General features: G+C 36.7%; 1 non-coding gene across 1 annotated transcript; it reads right to left on the bottom strand.

Moving 5' to 3' along the window:
- Positions 1-1,442: 1,442 nt before the first annotated feature.
- On the bottom strand, positions 1,443-1,513 carry Trnag-gcc. The gene has a single exon. It is a non-coding gene; the product is annotated as a tRNA-Gly (tRNA).
- Positions 1,514-9,727: the final 8,214 nt, after the last annotated feature.

Genomic DNA, 9,727 nt, shown 5'->3' with positions numbered 1-9,727 from the left:
GTGAAACTTTGTATGTACTAATCTAAAGTGCCCCAGAAATTGACAAGACTACACACAACATAGCTATGGTGTGAAGGGTTGATTCAATGTGACTGTTGAGTTTAGCTCCAGTTCTCCTTCCTCTTAGTGGAATCGCTTTACACCATAGCTGCTACGTTATGAATAGATAACTCGGTTGCTCCACTTGGTTTAGAGATGGTCTCTAAAACATCGTAGTGTACTCAATAGTGCACCTGCAGAGACAAGAGACAATGAGAATGCCTCTTCACCTAGATTTCAATATATTTTGTAGTCTATGTGTCTCTGGTAAACTATGTAAAGAGCTCATTTTGAGCTTCTTCGTCACCGATTTTTTGGATCTCTTCAGACGAACATTACTCCAGATTCCAGGAGCAATCTTAAAGAGCTAAACTCAACATCTTTGCAGACATACAATTATTGTATAGTACTTCCTGAAATATCTTCCAATGAACGTGTCTTATTTCAGGATTTATTGGGATATCAATTCACGTGTGGTTGGCTATGTGTGAATAACATGAATAACATAAATAACTGAACATTTTTAAAGAGAAATTTTGAGACGGCCTATTTTAATTATTTTGAAATATTTTATGTTTATTAATGAACTGCTATTAATTAACTTCCAATGCATTATTGAGTGGAATGGACAGTTTATTTATTAACTTAATATCAGACGGACTGTTTAAACAAAATGTGCTTTGAAGGCATAATTACTTTTCACGATTTTTATTTATTTGGAATCTCTGGCATTTCTTTCGAGGACAAGAAATGCGCGAGAGCATGGAAACGATTTGTTATAGTTCCATGCCTCAAACATGTGCTTTCGTCAAAACTGAAATGATGCCCTCCTATTTTATTAAACCAAGATTTTGTTTTAAATAACACTCTTCATTAGATTTTGTTTTAAATACGTAAACATTTCTAGTTTTAGATAGTTTATCCCAAAAACAATACAAACGTAGATGTATCACTAAGATGGCTAGAATTCGCTAATGCTGTGTGTGCTAGATCCCCGCCAATGGTAGTAATAGCTCTTGCCATCGGATAGCGCTGTGAACTTTTCCCATTATCAATTCTGTGAGACTTTTAGCTTTACTCATTTTCTATTGTTGTATTAATGTATTGTGTTTAGAAACAGAGTTATTCTAATGGATTGGGTGTGGCAACTCAAAAATAGCCCGTTTCAGTAAATACGAGTTTGTTTACTGCGGAAAATGCCTTGGTTTTATCTCAACAATTCCCTGGAAATCTCGAGGATGGTACAATTCGAGATATTCTGAACGAATTCTTTCTTATATTTTTTTGTTACGATGTCACTTGAAAGACGCATTACGAAGAAATTAACAAAAAGAAATATTTTATTTACATAAGTTAAGATAGATCAATGTCTACTACAATAAAAAAGATTTCAAAATTGTAATTGCATCGGCCGGGAATCGAACCCGGGCCGCCCGCGTGGCAGGCGAGCATTCTACCACTGAACCACCGATGCTTGTATTAGAATTCCTAGTAGTTATTATTAGTACACTGCATTCAATATAAATTCTTAAATAGTAGTATTATGTTTTTCATCATGTCCCTCTAAACAAGACAAAATCCTATTGTCTCTCTAAGAAGATGTATAGTTTTTCCTCTACTTTGCAAAGACGATATTTGTTCCACAATAATAATAATGATTAACTGTTAACTCATGCCAATAAGAGTAAAAATACTTTTTTCTTTCAGAGAATAAAATAAAACTATGAGCTTCTAGTATTTCCGACATTTGCCATCGTTATGTGCGACAAAAATAAAACACTACGTTTCATGGATTGGAATCTACTTGCGTCCTCAGGTGTCAAAAATGCAGACATCTGAGAAAAGTGTAGATTCAATCATCGAAATATGGTGTACGTTTAGTACATTCCGATGGCAGATGGTCGAAATACTACCATTCTTCCATCATTCATTTTCAATAACAAACTTTATAGAAAATTGTGGTACAACTTTTTTTACTAGAATATAGCTAACGTATAAACCATTCTTGAATAATTAAAGTAAAATCATTGTTATTTACAAGAAACAATGATTCGGAATGTAAACCTAAAAATGCGTAATAATTTAAATTATTGGTTGGGAAAGAAATTTGTTTGTATAGTTTCAAGTCACTCTCGAGAGAATCTTCTCACGAAATTCCGACTGAGTGCGATCAAACCTTTATCCGAAGCTAGTAAAATACATACTTTCTTTTTTCATAGACAGATAAATACTTACTCCTCTAAGAATTAAATATTACTTTGCATCTCCAGAAGCACAACTTAGCTTGTACACCCTTTTAGAAAGTCTGTGATGATGAAGAAATTTTCCCAACTTACAACTGTAAATTCCACTGAATTCACATCATGCATGTAAAAATTCCCAGCAAAATGATGCCCTTCTTAGGGCGTGGGAATAGAACCGTCCGTAAATTCGACATTAAACCGTTCCAACACATGACGGCAAAGCAGTTAAAATAGTCCACCATCTGTGTTGTATGCGTTCGGGCAGCAGGTGTGGCCTTATGTTTAAATATTGCTTCCGGCCAAACACCAGGTTGGAATACTGCTTCTAATCGTGTTGTGTTTGGGGCCAATTGGAACAAAACTACGTTTTCAGCCTTTGCAGGTAAACCAGGGGTTTGAAGTTTGTTTTTACGATGGAAGAATTGTGAAAGAAACAGGATTTTCCAAACATTTGCTATCGTTCAGTGATACAAAACATCAGTAACACTACGTTTCGAGATCTGCAATCTGATCTCTTCTTCAGGTAAATAATTAACCTAAGAAATACTAGGTTAAAATAAACAAATCATACCAGAGCGTTGTGTCAAGCGTAAGTCAGGAATCACAACCACCATGTTGTGCGTAAACTTCACTAACTCTAAAACATGCACTTAGTAAAATACTAAACACAACACTAAATATAAAAATTGAACTACAGAAAAAAGGCCAAATCCTGTTTCCCTCCTTTTTGCCGCCATCTTGTTTCTGCCGTGACGATCGTTATTTGCTATTGGCCTCTGATCAGTCGTAGGTGGTTGGTTGACGAATGCAGACCTATTGAGACCTGTATTCTAGATTGTAATTATGTCTTAGGTTAGTTATTTACCTGAAGAAGAGATCAGATTGCAGATCTCGAAAACGTAATGTTACTGGTTTTTTTTGTATCACTGAACGATGGCAAATTTCCGGAAAACCCCCTGTTTCCTTCTTAAACCAGGAGCCTCCAAAATAAGCCATAGGATAGGCTAAGGTAGACATGGCATCAACCTGCTCACGTGACCTGATTTTTATCAATCAACTCATCAAATAAGATCAATCCGAAATGACATTTCGATGGCAGCATGTTAAAATCGGTAAGTAATCGGTAAGATCATTTGAGCGTTACTTAGTCTATGTCATAGTTATAAAATTCACTATGTCTAACGAACTATGTTCTCGATTGCTTAGTTCTCCTGTTCTGTAACTGTTATCCTTGTAAAACCCAAATTAAATTAAATTAAATTAAGGCACGCTAAGGAAAACAACTAGCTTGTGTCCTTAAAGAAAACTGTATCTACCTTATTTCATAACTGAGAATTAAACATAAAAAGGCTAATTAATCGAGAATAAAAAATACCATAGAGTTTCCTTTACCTATCAAACAGGTATGCATGCAAGAAAGTAAAACTGTAGACCTGCCGTTTTAAAACTCAATTGTAAATTAGTAAAACCATTGTATACCTTTTTTCGGTTTTAAAATATTACACAAAGTAACTCGCACGATGATTGACATTTTGTAATGGACAGTATAACAAGAGTATGGTTGGTTAATTTCGATTCCAGTACAGGTATAATCTAATTAATTGAATAACTCATAAATTTTATCATATATTGGTATTTTAGTTTAATTAATAAACATTTTCATTAGATTTTTATAGAACTAAATATGCAATTAATGAAGGTATGTATGGTGGGGAGGGTTGATTCTACGTGAATGTTGAGTTTAACTCCAGTTTTAGTGAGTTTACCTTCCTCTTAGTGCAGCGTCTGGAATCTGACGCTGTCACAGACTTGACTCCTGGAATCTGGAGTCATGTTCATTTTGACCTTGTTCGTCTCCTACTTCTCTTTTAGATCTCTTCAGACGAATATGAATCCATACTTCAGGAGTCATATATGTGATAGCATCAGATTGCAGACGATGCTCAACATTCACATCAATATGCAGATCTAAAGATACGCTTTTAAGTGAACACAAACTAAGCCCTTGTTACAAACCCACTACAATCCTACTATAGGGATAGTTACAGTAATCCGTCTCACTTTAGCAGACATAATTTTATTTCCCACTTTACGTCATGTCCCGCCTCTGGAGAACATTTCCCTCGCATAAATCCCTCCCACGACATCCTGGCGACCTCGCCTCTGTCTCCAGACTCCTAGCGCGACTAATCGTCGCACATGTGGGGAGATTTCCCTCGTTGATTGCTCACATTCAACTAGCTGGCGGATATAAAGAATTTCCTAGCAAGAACGTAGCCAGGAAGAAAAATTTGGGGGGGGGGTCCAGACAACTGATATTTTCCCGTGGTGGACAGAGAGTAAGACCCCATTTTGTTTATTAAAAAGCTCTTGACCCGTTTCTTTGTTGAGAACGATCTTTCAGCAGTGTATGTAGTAATACTGAATTATTTAAATAATAATAATCGTTCACTAAAAAGAATTAATTGCAAAAAATTAAAATTGGGGGAGGGGTCCGGACCCCTTGTACTTCCTCGCTGGCTACGTCCTTGTTTTCTATGAATCACACTGTACAAAATTTCTCCGTATTGATAAATCTTCATAGGATGTTGAGAAAAGGTCGGCTTTTGGATCAGGACGATAAATAAGTTGAAATCTTTTTCGACCAATTGAACCAAGACTGTAATATATTTCCATGTCTATTCGAGCTGGATTTCTTTTAATTAGACGAATATTTCAAAAAGCCCATATCGGAAAGAATATAAAATTTCTTGATAAGGAATTGGCAAACAAGGCACTGGTCAAGAATGGGCACACAATTTATTTACAGAATTTATTCTAGTTCCACGTATGAGGCGTAAATAACCTCCTGTAGAAGTTAAACCTATATTCAACCTTCTATAATAATTCTTGTTTTGTTACATTTGCTGCTGACCTAATGAAAGATATCAACCCACCTCAACTATAGGGCTAATTATTAACGTCCCATAGAGGACCTAGCTGAAGGAATTCAACGTAGTGCTTCTAAAGTAAATAGCGTATAAGAAATGTAATTAGGATTAGAAGCATCCACAGCACAGAGTACGTACAATATGATATAATGTAATGTATAATATGTGCCACTAGTTCCACAACTTCTGTTAACCCTTCGAGCGTCCATCATATTTTGTAAAATACCTGTTTTGTTTCCTTTAAAATTTAAAATAAACCTGAAGAGTAATATATAAAGTGTTATAGTAACCATAAAGTTAAAGAAGAATGTTTCTTACTTTAGAAATAAAATTTTAAAATTTCAAAAAAGTATGCACATGTATTTGAAATATTATACTTGACCAACTTTACAAACGTTTTAAAAAAATGGTTACGGAGATCTACGTAGGATACTAATTGAGTGGTTTAGTATGAGCTAACTGGTACTTCAGAATATACAAGGCCCAAATTTAAGATGTTCAAAGAGCAAATTTTCATTTTTTCCAAACAGTTTTTATAGAGGAAAATCAAAGTTGTCAATAATCGACAACACACTTAGTTTAAGTTATCAATGAAATTAAAATTTATTTACAAAGAAAAGACTGAACCTACCCATCACCATAAAATATTCATCCACTTACTGTATGCCCCTGAAAGAGGGATATCCCCCATTCTATCTAAGTAACCCTGTGCACGCAACTTTCAATTCCTCAATTCCTATCAAACGCAGGCACAGATATCGACGAAATCCCTATCTTCGTCACGAAGTAACCCAACTTATTCGTTCTAGACATGATAAATCAGATGGGATGTTATTCCTACTGATAACGTATCGGCGCCGTTCCTCAATGTCGCCGGCGTTATCTAAGTGAGATAAAGCGGACAGGCGACGCGCAGTCACGGAGCTCCAGGGTTATTTCATCTTCAAGGTAACGCCAAGGTTTCCTTTGTTACCGCCTGATCATCACTTATCGGTACTTATCTCGGACATTAATCACCTCTGAGTTTCTTGTCACTGTGCTACTATTCTGTACCCATAGTGATGACAGGCAGTCACGGAGGTTCAGGATTTGTTAATCTTCAAGGTAACGCGAAGGTTTCCTTTGTTACCGCATGATCATCACTTATCGGTACTTATCTCGGACATTAATCACCTCTGAGTTTCTTGTCACTGTACTACTATTCTGTACCCATAGTGATGACAGGCAGTCACGGAGATTCAGGATTTGTTAATCTTCAAGGTAACGCGAAGGTTTCCTTTGTTACCGCATGATCATCACTTATCGGTACTTATCTCGGACATTAATCACCTCTGGGTTTCTTGTCACTGTGCTACTATTCTGTACCCATAGTGATGACAGGCAGTCACGGAGGTTCAGGATTTGTTAATCTTCAAGGTAACGCGAAGGTTTCCTTTGTTACCGCATGATCATCACTTATCGGTACTTATCTCGGACATTAATCACCTCTGGGTTTCTTGTCACTGTGCTACTATTCTGTACCCATAGTGATGACAGGCAGTCACGGAGGTTCAGAATTTGTTAATCATCAAGGTAACGCGAAGGTTTCCTTTGTTACCGCATGATCATCACTTATCGGTACTTATCTCGGACATTAATCACCTCTGGGTTTCTTGTCACTGTGCTACTATTCTGTACCCATAGTGATGACAGGCAGTCACGGACGCCCAGCGTTATTTCATCTTCAAGGTAACGCCAAGGTTTCCTTTGTTACCGCATGATCATCACTTATCGGTACTTATCTCGGACATTAATCACCTCTGTGTTTCTTGTCACTGCGCTACTATTCTGTACCCATAGTGATGACAGGCAGTCACGGAGGCCCAGGGTTATTTCATCTTGAAGGTAACGCCAAGGTTTCCTTTGTTACCGCATGATCATCACTTATCGGTACTTATCTCGGACATTAATCACCTCTGTGTTTCTTGTCACTGCGCTACTATTCTGTACCCATAGTGATGACAGGCAGTCACGGACGCCCAGCGTTATTTCATCTTCAAGGTAACGCCAAGGTTTCCTTTGTTACCGCATGATCATCACTTATCGGTACTTATCTCGGACATTAATCACCTCTGTGTTTCTTGTCACTGCGCTACTATTCTGTACCCATAGTGATGACAGGCAGTCACGGACGCCCAGCGTTTATTTCATCTTCAAGGTAACGCCAAGGTTTCCTTTGTTACCGCATGATCATCACTTATCGGTACTTATCTCGGACATTAATCACCTCTGTGTTTCTTGTCACTGCGCTACTATTCTGTACCCATAGTGATGACAGGCAGTCACGGACGCCCAGCGTTATTTCATCTTCAAGGTAACGCCAAGGTTTCCTTTGTTACCGCATGATCATCACTTATCGGTACTTATCTCGGACATTAATCACCTCTGGGTTTCTTGTCACTGTGCTACTATTCTGTACCCATAGTGATGACAGGCAGTACGGACGCCCAGCGTTATTTCATCTTCAAGGTAACGCCAAGGTTTCCTTTGTTACCGCATGATCATCACTTATCGGTACTTATCTAGGACATTAATCACCTCTGTGTTTCTTGTCACTGCGCTACTATTCTGTACCCATAGTGATGACAGGCAGTCACGGAGGCCCAGGGTTATTTCATCTTGAAGGTAACGCCAAGGTTTCCTTTGTTACCGCATGATCATCACTTATCGTACTTATCTCGTTACCGCCTGATCATCATTTATCGGTACTTATCTCGGACATTAATCACCTCTGGGTTTCTTGTCACTGTGCTACTATTCTGTACCCATAGTGATGACAGGCAGTCACGGAGGTCCAGCATTATTTTATCTTCAAGGTAACTCCAAGATTTTCTTTGCTACCGCCTTATCACTGTAGTATTTATTTAAATAGGGTTTAAACAGAATTATACAATAGATTCAAATTTAAAAATTGTATTTAAAATAGGTTAAACAATAAGTCAACATAATATGTTTTTCCGAGACTGAATAGTATATTCGGAGCCTTTTCCCCACTGTTGTTCTTTCCTAATAATGATATTTCGGTTCCATATGATTTAAAGACGCTTATTCACAGCCAAAATGAAAACAATTCAATTTTTAAGGAAATATTATTAGTCTGTACTTACGAGTTACTGTGTTTTCATGAACTCATATTTTTCCATCATTTAAGTGAAGAAAATAAGCCAGATATTTAGTCTTTATTTCTAAATATCATAATTCCCAGAAGCAGAAAATATCATATCCTAACAAAGTTATCTATCTAGTTTTGAAACTAGCTGAACATTATTATCCCTGTTGAATCAACAGTCCAACCCGGCATGGGTTTTATTCCTATGACGAAAGGCGGCCTGAAGGAAAAAGACGAAGGGAGAAGGAAATAAACAGTGTTGTTTCAGCGAGACACACAGCTGTAGGCAGCTAAAACACAACAAAACAACAACAAGCTTATCACACCGGGTCGTCTCAAAGCCAACAGACGTTTAGATAACATTAAAGAAGACAATTACAACGTGAAGTAAACAGCTGAAACAAAACGAGAAAAATTCTAGGCATTAACGCAATTTAAAATTAAGCGTATAAAGGTTGTTGCTGATTACGTCCAATTTATGTCACTGTTTACAGAGGAAATAAAAAAACTATCCGATATAACGGTATCTGTATTTATTTATCTTCCAGGATTTACTGCAATTAAGTCCAAAAACAATGCGACCCGGTAAGTTTTTAGATGTTGGAAATTGTAAATACAATTTAAGTAGTAATGAATATGAATAAATTCCGTCTGATATAATAAATAATTGTACATCGCAGTTAATTGTAGTTAAGGTTGGTTTGTTTATATGAGCAACCTGAGTAAAGAACCGGTTCTTAAGAATTCTAAATGTGATGTCAGCGTGCCAGCATGCACGAACTGAGCGGTTACTTATCTCAAACCATCTCTTTTGGATGACAAAGTTTATAATTTGTAAATTTGTGCATAACTTGTCTTTAAATCTTCTTCAACTTTATAATTTTGAAATATATGCCCAATCTTTCACACTGCATAGAAAATACGTATTCGTAGAGAGGGTTGGGATGTAAATATATTCGTTTACTTATTAAAGACAGACGTCATTTACATAGGACAAATACATGCCTGAGTTTATCTATCAGCTGTTCGGTCTGCTGGGGCGTGGGGGAGAAGTCGCTGCAATCTGCATTCATAGCTCAATGTATCAATGTCTTTGTTATTTTGTTATCTTTGTAATATTGTATTTTAATAGCATTATTTGCTAACACTGTTAGTATACTTTAAAAGTACACATATTACTGAGTTTGGTTTTCAATGTATTAATAGTTTGACAATTTCACATTTAGTCCAGTTTGGGATGGTTATGCATTTCATTTGTAGGCCTATATTATTCTGCCAGCCATAAAAAATAATTTTAGGTTTTGTCCTCCAATCAGGCTATGCCTGGGAGATTATATTATATTCCATTTATTGTTGGAAATTTAACA

This window comes from Homalodisca vitripennis, chromosome 2, assembly GCF_021130785.1.
Source record: "Homalodisca vitripennis isolate AUS2020 chromosome 2, UT_GWSS_2.1, whole genome shotgun sequence".
NCBI classification, from domain to species: domain Eukaryota; kingdom Metazoa; phylum Arthropoda; class Insecta; order Hemiptera; family Cicadellidae; genus Homalodisca; species Homalodisca vitripennis.
This window is presented reverse-complemented; position numbering and strand designations above follow the sequence as displayed.